The sequence below is a fragment of the Squalius cephalus genome, assembly GCF_949319135.1.
Source record: "Squalius cephalus genome assembly, chromosome: 1".
Taxonomy (NCBI): domain Eukaryota; kingdom Metazoa; phylum Chordata; class Actinopteri; order Cypriniformes; family Leuciscidae; genus Squalius; species Squalius cephalus.
The window spans coordinates 20,522,814-20,538,769 of record NC_137122.1 but is presented as its reverse complement, the minus strand read 5'-3'; positions in this window follow the sequence as shown (position 1 = coordinate 20,538,769).

Genomic DNA, 15,956 nt, shown 5'->3' with positions numbered 1-15,956 from the left:
GCAAATTAATGTTTTGCAAAAAGACAGAATAGGTTTGATATCTAAATGTTTGACTCATTTTTTACTTGTTGGAATTAAAACTGTGAATCGATAATAATTGAGATCGATAAGCAGAATTGGAATAGCTAAAATTAAGATACCAAACCCTGGACATTATACCACATTTTTTATAGTATCAAATAACTAACAAAATCCAAACTTATTAGAAATGCACTTGAACACACATCAGCGTTATATGAGCTACCAAAAATGAAAGAAACCATTGTCGTGGAAATTCTTAATACAAATACAACCTACTTAATCTGACTTCTTCACCACGGACAATTTAAACAACTTGCAGTAAGTTGTTAAAAATAATAACTACAGTATCTCAAGGTAATTCCCTGAATTACCTGAATACTTACAATACAATACAATAGTTCCCTGAAGTAAGGTGACGGCGTACCGTCAAGAAGCTACTATCACTACCTCAATCACACATGAGCACACAGGCCTTTAACATCTATACACTCTCACCGTCCTTCTCAGGAGTCCGACACAGGATCATTAGTACTAACTCAGAGTATTACAGCCTCACCCCGAGGGCGGCTCTATTAGTCTTCCAACACTATCCCTGTCTCTGCGGTGGTCTTTTGAGCATAGAATCTTTAGTACTTCTATTCCTACCTCAATCACACATAGATATTCTTTTGTTTTCTTTTGAGCGTAGAATCTGTTTCTCAGCTGTGCAGCATATACCTGACACGACTCCCAAGTTGCTCTTTGTAGAAATTAAGTTGTATTCACAGCCGGGAGATCACTGGCCACAACAACCGAGTGAGTCTCATGAATAGAAAGATACATGTACATTTATATCATACAGTCGGGTAAAAATCAATGTCACTCAAGTCTTCTTCACTGTGATTTGTTCTGGTGATTGGTTTGTAATGATCTGAGCTAGTCATATGACTGTTAGTTCTACTGTGTTGTTAAGCACTTTTTGGTTAAGTATGGCCTTTGACCTGAGCATCCTTAGTCTGCGTTTCTCTGCACATTTAATGTTGCAAATACCCATTACATAAAATATTTCTATCACACCATCTTTGGAAAGAAATTATTTGAAGTGTAGTTTAGTTTTAGCACAGATGGCAGGGTTTATGACCTATACTGCATCAAGCCACCAGGGGGCGATCAATATGTTTTGGCAATATGTGGCACATTTGTCGCAGGCAAATTTTTTTCAACTTTTTTTTTTTAATACACTGCATGTTTTGCGAACTATTTCTCATATTTCAATTGCTTATCTGAACTTACAAATGTGCTTCCAGAGGTTTCATTTACGCTTCTGAAGTTTTCGTTTACGCTCCCTGAGTTTTCAATTGAAGCAAATTAGAAGCACTCATTTCCTGATGGCTGAGCAAACTGCTTAGACTCAAACTGAGCTTGACAACGTAGATGTGACGTGAGCAACCCGTCTGACAGTTGTAAGTCTTCTAGTAGCTGTGCCAAGCGAAATCTGAATCATTCCCTTCTGAATCTTGCAGAGACGAAGAGCGTGAGTAGGAGCTGTCCATGAGCTTGGAGCAGGAGCAACTTTATTCTCTATGGGCTTCTCCCATACTGACACAGGATGGAGTGATAGTACCAGAGATCCACTGTCCCTGTCAGAAAATAATCTTGAATGACTGGGATCTTGATTTTCAGACACCTGATTTATTTTATTTTAATATAAACTAGCAAATATTTTAATTTCCTCTAGATTAAAACAAACACAGTTCATAAGTACACAAGAGGTTGCACTTTAATCTTATTAGTCTATGTGTTATGGGGGTGTGTGGAGATGAACCCAATTGCAGACAGTAGTCACAGCAACACAGTTTATTGTACAAATAACAGGAAAAACAAAGCCCACGAGGGGGCAAAACAAGACAGAATAGACTATTGGACAGAAAACACTAGACTAAGACTCAGACGATGAACTAGACAATAAAGACAGGATCAAATACTTCTTACAAGACAAGACTTTCAACTGGTAACTCACGATAGGTATCAGACAAGGATAGATAATGAACCAGCACAGGACAGCAAACACAAGGGGATTAAAAAGGGAGAAACTAATGAGGGAAACAGGTGACACAGGTAAAGCAATAATGACAAAACGAGGATAACAAGGGGGTGGGGCTGGGTGACGAGACAACACAAGCACATGGCCCAAACAAATGGCCATGTGCTTGCACATAAAACATGGGCCTGTCATGATCCAGCCTCAAGACCAGGGAAAAACAGAGACAAGAAGGCAGAATCATGACACTATGCTGATCATGGATTAGCATACCAACAGCATATGAACGTTAAGGGGATAGTTCACCCAAAAATAAAATGCTCTCTTAGTTTACTCACCCTCATGCTGTCCCAGATGCATTTTACTTTCTTTCTACAGATAAACACAAATTAAGATTGTAAGGAAAGTAATCCATCTCTGTGAGTCCTAAAGACGCTTTAAAAACCACGGGAGCGTGACGGTAATCAATGCGACCTCAGTGGATGAATCAATGCCTTCTGAAGTCAAACAATAGGCTAGATAAGAAAAATACTAATAATAAATACTAAAGATATGACTGTTTTAAGGGTGGGGGGGGGGGGGGTGAAATGCTATTTCATGCATACTGAGTTTTTTACACTGTTAAAGAGTTGGATTCCCATGATAAACATGGACAAAGTTTCAAAAATGAAATTGTACGTTTGAAGGAGTATTTCTGTTCCAAAAATGCTCCTTCCGGTTTGTCACAAGTTTCGGAAAGTTTTTTTTTCGAGTATGGGCATGTGTGACGTCAGATGTAGCGGAATTTCCTTATACGGGTCCTAAGGGCACTTCTCCGGAAGTACGCGGGCGCGCGCGCGCAAACCGTAGACCAGAGAGAGAAGAGAGCGAAAGCAGTACGCCCATCAAAGCGCTATGCTCGGCTTTAGGGAAGTCAATGTCACCAAAGAAGTGGGTTTTTGGTTGCCACAGCAAGATAACCATGCACAGATTCCCAAAGAACCCAGCGTTAAGTGAGCAGTGGATGGAGTTTGTTTTTCCAGAGCATCAACGAAGGTTGTGCAAGACTGTTTGTTCCCTGCATTTCGACGATGATTGTTTTATAAACAAAGCCCAGTTCGACGCCGGATTTGCAGATCGTCTAATGCTTAAGGATCGAGCAGTCACAATGATAAAGGTTCGCGGTCGTGCGTTGGAACCGGGCGGTGAGTAAAACTGCTTCAAATGTCTCTATGTGTTGTTAGCTCGGCGCGTTAGCACAGCTTTAGCTTCGCCCACACGGCCCGCCTCCTGCCGCTCGTTTTTTTCCGGAAAGACTCGGTACAGCCTATCTTTCTTTTATAAATATAATAAAACTAAAGACTTTTTGGAGATATGAAGGATGCAATACTACTCTATAGGTACTCAAGATTAACAGGAGATTGAGTGAAAATGAGCATTTCACCCCCCCTTTAACTATTAAAAATCACTTCCGACCAACTGTCTTACGTACATGGGTTACAATCCACTTGTATTATGGACTCACAGAGATGGATTATTTCCTTAAAAATCTTTGTCTATGTTTACGTGAAGAAGAAAGTCATATACATCTGGGATGGCATGAAGGTGAGTAAATGATGAAAGAATGCTCATGTTTTGGGTGGACTATCCTTGCACTGCTTGTATCCAGTCACTGCTTTGTTACTTGTACTGCAACAGGAACTGTTCAAAGAATAATTGCAACATTTAAAATGTATATGAATTTTTAATATGTATTCTGTATTTGTAATTGTGCATTTAGTATAGTAATGTATATGATGAGAATACTGTGCATTACATGTATAGTATGCAGTTAATGTTTTGTGGATTCTGGTGTTTCCTGTCACAACATAATTGCATCCAAGACCTTCACTCTGATACTTGTGTATATGCTTTAGTGACAATAAAGAATGTACATTTATTTGAATTCATATTTTCAATTACATTCATTTAACTGGTTGTTGTATAAGTCACAATTGAAACGGTTGATGATTGTTAAAATATATTTACAATTTTAAATGTTAGAAGATAGTGTTAATTAAATGAAATAACTAAATACAATTATCAATGTAAAAAAAAAAATGGCAACAAGAACATTCTTTGTGTGACATATGTAATGAAATGCCCTTTGAGGTCTGTATCATCTGACAGCAGGCCACAACTCATTTCTATATTGTTTAAATTCCTCTTATTTAAGTGATCATTAATTTTGATGGTGTAAATGTATATCATGCTAACAATGAGTAGTGTAATGGCCATGGTTGCCAACCTTGATTACCTGGTTGAAGTGAAACTTTCTTGACGGCTGAATATATCACACACATTTGTTAGTATTCTCTTTAAATTGTAACAGCTCAACCTAATCAGAGCCTAACATGCAATCATCAGGAATATACAAATATTCTCCGAAAACATTGGACACGACAATATTTTACGTATTATATACAGTACTTTAATGTAGGCCTGCAATTACACCTGAATAGATCTCTTGTGCTCCTAAAAGCTTCTGTCGACTAAGTAGTAGCAGCAGGAGAAAAGTTGATCAGGTGGTTCATAATTTCATAATTTGACCTGAATCACTAAACTCATTTAGAGTCTAATCTCTGATTAAATCCCTTAATTTGCAAAAAGGTTTTCACGCTTGCTTGACATGGTTTTTGACTTCTGCGAGTTAAAAAGTTCCCCAATTATGGTTTTTCGAATATTCCCTTTCACGCAGTGTAATATTGCTGTTTGTGAATGTAACCTTTCTGCAATTTTTTTAATTCGAAAGTGCACAATAAATAAAGTCATTGTCTCCCAAAAGAAAGAATCGTCTCTGAACCGCCATTACGAGTCGTTTGTGTTTTGAATCTTACAGCTTTACGGCTCTACGACACTAGAAGATACATTTGCATATAACGCCTTCGCTTTACGTTTGGATGGAAACCCAGCTATTGTAGCTACTGATTATTTGTCAGAGAAAACAATTTCAACATAATGAAATATAGTTATTTTTAAGTGACCCAATACAGTGTTCTCAGAGTAATTTTTATGCCAATTGTTTTTTTTCTTCATTTACACAATCTTTTTGCATCACACCACTAACACATTGTGTTGCTTGTTCAGTTTACATACAGATTTTTCTTTTTAATTCGCTTTGGTACTATTTTCACAAGTAAGGTGAACATTTTTAACATTTTGTACGTTTACACTTTTAATTCTAATATCACAACAGATCATCAAAAGTGCACTTTTTTCAAACATTTCAGCATGTTTTCAAGAGAGAGAGAGAGAGAGAGAGAGAGAGAGAGAGAGAGAGAGAGAGAGAGAGAGAGAGAGAGAGAGAGAGGTGATTTGTGAACATATACCAGGACAGAGTAAACAGTAAATGACTGTATAACATCAGATTGATCAGAGATGCATCAGTCGAAGGCAGACCGATGGCATCAAATACAGCATTTTACATTACAGTATGTATGCCATGTGATACTGTAAACAGATTACCATGGTAGAGACATTACTGTAACTCACCCTTCATCTGTAAAGATCAACTACAGTATAGATTCAGTCATATGGTACAGTGACAATATTTACTGTATCAGAAGCAAACTCTGTTCACAAAACCTCATGGGAGTTTCATAACTTCATCACACCTTCCCACATATCACATTTCAATGTTTTTCTGGCCCAGCTCCGGTCCACAAAGCCCCTTTTACCTCGGTCCTCATGCCGCAAATAATGACTGTCCTGGAGTGGCCTAGATCTGGATTAAAGACAAGGGCTACACATGGGCCATAACTGGCTGAGAGGAGGTCAGCAGTGCCAGCGGAGGCCACGGGGTCACCCTAAATTATACACTTAAAATTGTGATTTTCTCCTTTGGTGATTCTGCTTGTTAACATCACGTGTCTTCAATAATGGTCAATCATCACTCAATTAATCAATGTTGACAGCACTATGGCTCAGGGTGGCTTCAACAGGAACACGATGAAGACGACATAAGAATAAACAGGCTTTAACAGCAGAACACATACATAACCAAACAGAAAACAATGAGGAACTAAATACACAGAGCTAACGAACATGATGAATGACAGCTGGTGAGATGGGTGTCCATGGTAACTGATGATGGCGGGAAACTCAGACATGGGTAAATGGGAACTAAAGAATACAAACTAAAAGTCCATGAGAACAAAACTAAAAGAACATGACTGTTACACACTACTTGTCATACATTGCTGACAGAAAATGCTGCGGTTTTAAGTGGACTCGTTTTCATGGTAGGCCTACAAAATGTTTTTCTTCAGGAGGCTACACAGAATGTTCTACATTAAATATTTAGCTAACAGTCTGAAGTTACCAAGCAGCAGCGTATGTTAACGTTAGCTCAGTCAACGTAAGGCTAACATCAACAGGTGTAGACAGAAAATATGATCTCTGCCTATGCATTTGCTTCCACCTCTCCTTCTCTATCCCCTCAGACTCGCGTTTCACAGATTCAGCACATCCAGGGAAGAGGCGCACGGTGGTTAAACTTACAGTGGTGAAATTAAAAACAAGCACACATTCTGAGACATAAAATTAATAACTGGGAATTTTATTAACATCAATCGTCCCTCTCCCATTTTGCATGATGCTTTGCTGACGAGCAAAGCATCTCAGAGAAATGTCCAGTTTAAACGATACATGAAAGTATATACTGCGTTTGCATGGAAGAGTAGAAGTGGAAGAGAAACTAGATGTTCTAAAGAAAAACAATGAAGAACGAGTTAAAAATTAATATTAGACTCATGTCTCTCTTAAAAGTGCTCTTCTTCAGCTCCTGCATTGATCATGTAAGGTTTTGCTCCGCTGTGGATCCTCATGTGAATCTTCAGCCTTGATTTAGGGCAGGAGACAGATTTTTTGGCTTCTGTTTTTTCTTTCTTGATCACATCCATCAGGTGTAAAAGACAAATCAAATCAAGTGAGTTTCTCTGGACTATTTTATGCAAACAACCAGCTAATCATGGCTTACTCATGCAGTTTAAAGTGACGTTCTAGACATTCTCCTGACTCTACCAATACTCTACTAACACTCTAATGAGAGTTAGTAAGACATGAAGGTGCAACATTACTTATAGTCGACAGAATGTGTTAAAGGGACCATCAAAATAAAGTGAAACCATGTTTTGTAATCTTTTAAACTAAAGTTATGGCTATCTCTTGACCCCCTCGCTTGTTAATGCAGGTGTCTGTTGTTGTTGTTCCGTCCCTTTAGTTTGGTTTTATACATAGACAGTAAAAGAAATGGACACAGCGACCCCATAGACTTCGACGGAGATCAGTGAAGTCAATTAGAAGCTCTCACTTCCTGAGCATTCTGTGCAGCCTCAAACTGAGCTTGTTACGTGATGTGACGTGAGCAACCTGTCTGACAGTTGTAAGTCTTCTAGTAGCTGTGCCAAGAGAAATCTGAATCATTCCCTTCTGAAACTTGCAGAGACGGAGAGGGTGAGTATTAGCTGTCTATGAGCTAGGAGCAGGATCAACTTTTGGTAAGTTTTCTGATTAATTATTTTGTCATTTTGCCTCCACGTCCCCCTGATTGCCCGCGAGCTTATCCTCGTCTATACGGTAATCTCTCTACTGTGCGACAGAGAGTCGCATGGTTATGACGCAATCGTTAGCCTATTTTTACAAAAACTGCTTCTACGGGGCCATAACGTAAGACACAAGGTAATGGAGCCTTTAATACATTGTCGTGTTTCTTTAGAAATAAATAATGGACAAATGGAGTCTTCAAACGCCTCAGATGTACAGTTATTCGCTGTCAAAGTGACGCCAAAATGAATGGGAGTCAATGGGATGCTAACAGCAGTTGATGGCTTGTTAGTCAATGGATGCCCCCATAGAAGATATGCTTTCCGGATACTGGATTACCCCCTTGGTTTTATACTGGGAATAAACAGCCCATGCCAGTGCTGCCACCTTGTGGAACAACTGATTACTGCAAAACAATGCAATTCAATGTGCGACCTGCGTGGCAACGTTAAATCAGGTGGCGCACGTTCTATACTGATGAAATTTGTATCACATGCACTTTATGCGGACCCTTGCGTACACATAAAAACCAAAATATACTTGATTAATAGAGAAATAGTCTGGAAGCCTCTCTCATCTGTGTATTTTAATAATACCCATAGCAAATACAGAATTCTGAATGGCTGTTTGAAAACATGAAAATACTGTTTGACCTTCTTCTGCATAACAAGTCGGTGTCAGAAACAGAAAGTTGTGCTGCGCTGCTGCGTATAGTGCTTTATTTCTGCTTTTCCAGGAGCGCCACCTACAGTGAGAGAGTTAATTTGACTCTACTGCTATTCTTTGCGTTGGTCTGAACAGACAAACTGCATGTGAAAATCAGTCTGAACTTTCGTGTTGGTGTGAACATGAGTTAGTAGATAATGTCCTCTCGATCATCGTGGCTGTTGGGAAACTAACTTACACAAAAGACACTTTTGTTTCTCAGCACATAAAGATGAACTACTTACCGTGATCTCAGACTGTGGTGATGTGGTTTCTCCACTGTATGGATCTTCATGTGTAGCTTCAGGTGACTTTTAATGAAGAAACTCTTTCCACACTGATCACACGTGTGCGGCTTCTCTCTGCTGTGGATACTTAGCCTGGTTCTACCAGACTCTCGTACATTTCATTTGTACAGAGAGTCTGGCCTCTCTCCATTGACAAGCATTAACTTCCTTGTAGGCGGGTACTCTGTTTAAGTTTAAAACTATTGGATCTGCCATAACCAATCGCTAACCTTTGGTCATGACGTAATCCTACAACTCAAACTAGCATAAGACCTCAACGTCATCATTCTCAGTCACTCCCTCTGTTCGCTGATAGGACCACCAAAAATTTGGCCGGAGAAAACCCAAGAATAACAAACCCAGACGGAGTACTGAAGGAAAATGAAAATTGTGCAGACGGACGTAGGAGGGCGGAGCCAGGCTAGTGGATCCTCTCATGTGATTTCAGATTTGATGAATCCCCGAATCTCTTGTCACAGTGTGAACACTTGTAAGGTTTTTCTCCAGTGTGAATTCTTTGGTGCCGTTTTAAACAGCTTGCTGTAATAAAAGTCTTCTCACACTCAAAGCACATGTGCTCTCTCACACCAGTATGAATTTTCTGATGTTCATGTAAATATAGCAGCAGTGAAAAACTCTTTCCACACACAGAACATGAACGTGGCTTCTCCTTCGTATGAACTGTCAGGTGTGCCTTCAGGTGGGATGCCTGAAGAAATGTTTTGCCGCATTGATCACATGTGAACGGCTTCTCTCCAGTGTGGATCATCATGTGACGCTCAAGATTTTGTTTGTGCGAGAATCTCCTTTCACACTGATCACACATGAATGGCTTTTCTCCGGTGTGGATCCTCATGTGACTTTCAAGGTGTGCTGATTGTGTGAAACTCTTCCCGCAATGATTACATGTGAACGGCTTCTCTCCTGTATGAACTCTCATGTGACGCTCAAGATTATGTTTACCTGTGAAACTCTTTCCACACTGAGTGCAGGTGAAAGATTTCTTGGCTCTTTTTTTCTTTAAAAATGTCTGTTTAGTCTTTGAGCGACTCAAAGGTTTTTCTCCAGGTTTGACATGATGTTCCTCCTCCACTTCACTCAGTTCTTCACTCTCCTCGCTCTCTTCCATCAGGTCTGACATGAAAGATATAATTTTTATTCAATTAAATTAATTCAAAAAGTGAAATATGAAGTGAAAGGACATAAAAATGATGTAAGACAACTGCTACATAATATTATCATGAATGAGGTACACCGATCTTGACATTTTTAAAACATTATAGACAAATCCCATCATGAATGATGTTCTGCCCTGAAGGCACACTCCCCAGAGAGAAGAATAGGGGGCAGTGAGTGATTTTATTCAAGGTGAAGAGATCTACAGCAGCTCGGCCGAACCTCTCCCACAACTGGCTTACTACCTGAGGGTGGAGAGTCCATTCTCCATAGAGGATTTGCTCTGGATAGGAGATCTGCCCTCACATTCATTATTCCCGGGACATGCGTTGCCCTTTAATGACTGGAAATGAGTCATGCCCCATACAATCAGTTATGGTGCAAGACTGTAAAGCTGAGGGGAGTGTGTGCCCCCTGGCGATTTACAGTATGTATGACGCCGCCATTTTGTTGTCTGATCTGATCAAAAAGAATGTTTGGCCTCGCACCCCAACCTGTGAGCGACGCATCAGTCATCACCACCTTTCTTAAATAAACTGCCCTCCGCAGAGTTTCTGAAAAACAATCCCTCCAGTGACGGAGAGCGCACATGCAGAGTGATGGAACCAGCGATGTCCCGCTAACCCAGTGATGAAACTCTCTCGCTTGCAATAATCCCAGTGAAATGACAGAAACTGTCCAGGCCATCAGCTCCAGAATACATAAACAGACTGAATGGGACTCTGTTCCCTTTCTGAAAAAGGGACAGACAGACGTTGCTCTTTGGGTATTGTCCTTTTTACAGTAATTAGGTCCTCTAGCGGTCAAGTATGGTATTGCAGGCTGAATCAGGAAGTTAGTTTATTAGTCAAAGCACATGGTGAAGATTGCTCTAGCTTCAATAATCCTCTGCTATGTTTCGATTTCTCCTTAGCAAGAACTGCCTGTAAGTAGTTTATATATTTTCTGTTTTACAGTATTTCTAATAATAGATTTGTGCCGATTTCATGTTGATTTAAAATCATACATGAGTATAAATCTTTGATTTCAATTCGTGAACTGATTGTTTCCTGAGTCTGAGACATTATATATCATTGTAATTAAGCTTTGTTAGTATTTGTACAAGAGACAATTTCACCTTAGTGTATTTTTTGTGCTTGTTTTCTGTTTCACTCCTTTGTTCATGTTCAACAAGAGTCTCTATTAAACGGAGCTAAGAAGCTATATTCTGACTCTCATGTTTTTCATGACGGAAGTTTGGCTGTCTAATTTTGGTTAAGAACACCAATTGGAGTACAGTACAAATGAGGTACACTGATCTTCCAATTTTCATTTTTTAAAAACATTATAGACAAATCCCATGTTTCTGTAGTGAGAACTATTAATTACATTTGGTCAATGAAACAATTAAAATTTACAATACTTCCATATTTTCACACCAACTTTTAGATATTAATTTATTTTACTTAAGACTTTTAAATTACTGATGGCCGTTCACACTAGACTTTTTTTGTTCCTCCGACTTCCATTCATATGCATGTGAATGTGGGACACCAGAAACACAAGATCAAGTGAATAACCCTGTGTTTCAGTTTAAGTTTACAGTGTCCATAGAAATTTCACATTCTGAAAGTCAAGAGTGACTGCAGCTTGATCTAGGTTTAAATTAGCTATTTTTATTAGCATTATCTGTGTCCTACATGTTTCACTCAACCCTGTTACTTCTGGCATGATTTTCTTCATTTTAAAACAGAGCATTTCTTAAAATTGTGACACAGGAAGTGACATCATCTGGGCTTTTTCTGCTGCCCTAAGGGGAGGACAAGAAAATAATCTCAATCCATTGTCTCTGTTTTTACATAAACTGTACAGTGTTGATCACATTCATCAACTTTCATAATTTCATAACTTTTCAATTCATAATCTCAATAAATATGAAACTTCTATTATTTATACGAAATACAACTTTATCAGTAACTATAAATCAAGTTTTGCTTAAGTTATACTTACAACCCTGTCAGCCATTCTGGAAAGTTAATTTATTTGATATAGTTTGTCGTTTACTCTGTTAATTGCCAATGTAATTATAATGATAATTATATTGAAAAATGTCAAAAATATTGGCAACATTGTTCCAGAATCCAGAATATTTAGTTTGACCTGATGTTGACAATCAGCATAAAAGTGTTTAAACCTCCCATTACTGACCATTTGTTGAAAACTAACTAACAAAAACATGTTTACCCATTTCATAGTTTAACTGCATATCTAAAAGTGATAAAGTGCTTGAATGTTTCTAACATGAATGTTCTTCAGCATCATGAATGAATGAAGAATAAACACCAACCTCTTTGTTCTTCAGGATCTTCAGTGTGTTTCATTCTGCAGGGTTCTGGATCACTCATGTTCTCACTGTCCTCTTTAATAAACTCAGTCTTTGCAGATTTCAGCTCTTCCTGAAGCTCTGGTGCTCGTCTTCACTTGTAGACTGATGGGAATTTACAGCATTTATGGGTGAATTGCAGTGGGAGGAGCTTCACAGATGATGTAATTGATGTGGGAGGGGCTTTAATTATGGTAAATTTAGTTGGAGGAGCTGATCTGCCCAAAATAAAATAAAAATATATCAGTTACTGAGTTTGTTTTTATACTTAATATCACATAAGCATTTATTTCTGTTTGTCCATAAAGTAACTGATGCTAATACACAACTGTGTTTTTTTTTGTTTGTTTTTTGCGCACAAAAATTATTCTCGTCGCTTGATAAACTTATGGTTGAGCCACTGTAGTCACTTGGACTATTATAAACATAGTCTTTACTAACTTTCTGGTCTGGCAAGTTTCAATTACAATAGAATCCAATGGAGGAGTGAGGTCTCAGATTTAATCAAAAAATATCTTAATTTGTGTTCCGAGGATGAACTAAAGTCTTATGGGGTTGGAACAACATTAGGTTGAGTAATTACTGATATAATTTTCATTTTTGGGTGAATTAACCCTTTAATAAATAAAGGCAGCCTGTTGACACCAATGAAATGAGCATTAAAGCCCATGTTGCAGGTTAGAGTACCCAGTAAGCCAATGTATAGAAAAATAATGTAGGAACTAGATTTAAATATAAACATATACTTATAAAACGCTATTTAGGCTTCTGGATTCGTTTTTGTGAGAAAATGTTACTTCCGCATTTGAAAACCGCCGAACCGGATGTGACGTAACATGAGGGAGAGCGGTCAAAGTAAACAATAGGAAAGCAATGGATCGCAATGACAGCTCGGACATTTGGAATTGTAGCCTAAATGTTTACTCGTATGATATATATAATTCATATAATTGATATATATGATGATATCATATAATTATGAGCCTGATATGAAGCCAAGTGAGCAGGACAGGCCAGGGTTAGACAGAACAACGGTGAGTTGTGGTGTGAGGAGAACAGGGCAAGAGAACCGTGTTAGCTTATAGATGTATTCACGTTAGCCGACGATATGTACAACACTATGTTCAGATCACAATAGTGTACAGATTATTATCATCATGTATCAGGCAATAGCAAAGCTAGTATTTAGACCCTTACCTGCCAGGGGGGCAGGGTTTCATATTATTTTGAAATTTCCCCGGGCGCCGCCATTGGCTAGCAGACCATCACCTGCTGTTAGCATCCCATTGACTCCCATTCATTTTGGCATCACTTTGACAGCGAATAACTTTACATCTGAGGCGTTTAAAGACTCAATTTGTCCATTATTTATTTCTAAAGAAACAAGAAAATGTATAAAAGGCTCCATTACCTTGTATCTTACATTATGGCCCCGTAGAAGCAGTTTTTGTAAAAATAGGCTAACGATTGCGTCATAACCACGCGACTCTGTCGCACAGTATAGAAATTACCGTATGGACAGCAGGAGGAGAAGCTCGAGGGCAATGGGGGGACGTGGAGGCAAAATGACAAAATAATTAATCAGAATACTTAGCAAAAGTTGCTCCTGCTCCTAGGTCATAGACACCTCATACTCACACTCTCCGTCTCTGCAAGTTTCGCAAGGGAGTGATTCAGATTTCTCTCGGCACAGCTACTAGAAGACAGATGGGTTTCTCACGTCACATCTACGTCGTCAAGCCCAGTTTTAGTCTGCGCAGTACGCTCGACCATCAGGAAGTTAGTGCTTCTAATTGACTTCACTTGTCTCCTTTGAATCCAATGGGGTCGCTGTGTCCAGTTTATATACCGTCTATGTTACCTGCATGTGTTGTGTGTGTCAGCCATTAGGAGAGAGTTTCCAGAGGAAGAGGGACTTTATAAAGGCTTTGAATTGACCCATTTGGTGACGATGAATAAAAAAAAAATGATCACAATCACAACTGTCTTACTGTATAAAAAACTTTATATGTAGAAACAGCCAACACAAACATTAAAGTCGGTTTGTACAGATTGAAAATGAATTATAGAACATAATATATTATATTTATATTAATAATAATAAGTGTCGGCTGCAGACTAATAACAAACACATAAATGCATTACATTATAAGTTTATGTAGGATATGTTAATGAATTAAATTAAGACAAGGCACATTTTGTAAAACAGATGTACAATAAAGTGATCTCTGACGGATCTGTGAGCGTCATGTTTCCCGCTGGCGGCCGAACCACATGCTGACGGCGGACCGTCACCGGGCGACCCGATGAAGGAGCCGGGACAGTGTGCACATATCGCCTGGATTATAATCATTCGGTCTATAGTGAACGCTACACACTATCGCGTTATTCAAAGCAGAAGCAGAAGTGAAGTCCCGTCTCTTACCTGGCACAAAACGCACACAGGCACGGAAGATCGCACCGTCCTTTTTCTTATTCAGAAACCTGTGGACTCGGATGTCTTGACAGGCCATAATTCACAATCATTTACCACGACGATGATTAATTGAAATACAATAAGCACCGAAAACACACTGAATCATGACCGCTCCAACTGAATACCAACCTACTCCGCACTGAGTGAACGCAGAGCCGGCGAACGACTACCTCATGTGACGTCATATGACGCGATGGTGAAAAAAGCGTTTTTTCAACACGGTCAAGGAAACTGTCAAGTTTTCTATTAAATTTGTGCCCTTATGTCTTGCAAAACAATTTTTAATCCTGCATTTACTTTTCATATGTTATTTTCATACAAGGTTATATTAATAATAAAAAAATATAAAAAAAACCTGCAACATGGGCTTTAAGTGTCAATTAACAGGAGATCTGAAGACATCAGCATAATAAATATACTAATATATATACCTAATATATAAGGTATAACTAGCCTATTTATTGCCCTAGTACAGCAGTTGTCACTTTAAAAGTATGCATGTGAATTAAACGTGGGACAATGGCCTTCATCATCACAGTATGCTAATGCTGAGAATCAGATGTGGGGGAATCGTCATTATGCAGATTGAGGACTGTTTACTGTCTCTTACATCTCTGATAAACATCTGTGCCAGTGCTTTAAGTGGCCCAAAAGAGGTGCCGGTACTCTATTTTTATTTTTTTTGCTGACTCCCCTCCTCCCCTGAGGTAACAACAATTATATTGAAGGGGTTTTATATACAGCAGTCAACAGACGACCTTATACAAAATAATAAATCCTTTTATTAGTTTGTGGATTTGCTTGAGCTAGGAGGAGCTACTGAACATAAATAAAATGTGCAAAAGGGTATTGAAAAAAATTTGAACAAAATATACATAAAATAAATTATAAAACATAATAACATAATAACCATAGAACAGTAGAACATAAACATGAGTCTTGAAGATGGTTCATTTCTTTACCCCTGAAAAATATACAAAAACAGATTCAGCAAAATACTATCACAGTAGGCCTACACCAAATGAAAAATGAGAAATACTGTACAAATCATTTTACCTAGAAAAGGCTCCAGCACGTTTTGGGCTCCACTTTCCTTTCACTTTGGGCTTCGCAGTTTGTGGATGCTGCACTTCTCCTCCCTAGTGCCAGCCATGTCTGCACATATGTTTGTGCATTAAACTGATCCAAGGGTGGTCCGTTGCATTTCAGGAAGATCAGATTTGAAAGCCTTTTGATGTCGAGAGAGTTTCTTTTATCTGTCAAAGTATCATTCATTGAGCTGAAAGCTCGCTCGCATTCACTTGTTGATACTGCAATGGTGTGGACAGCTTTTAGAAGAGGCTTCAG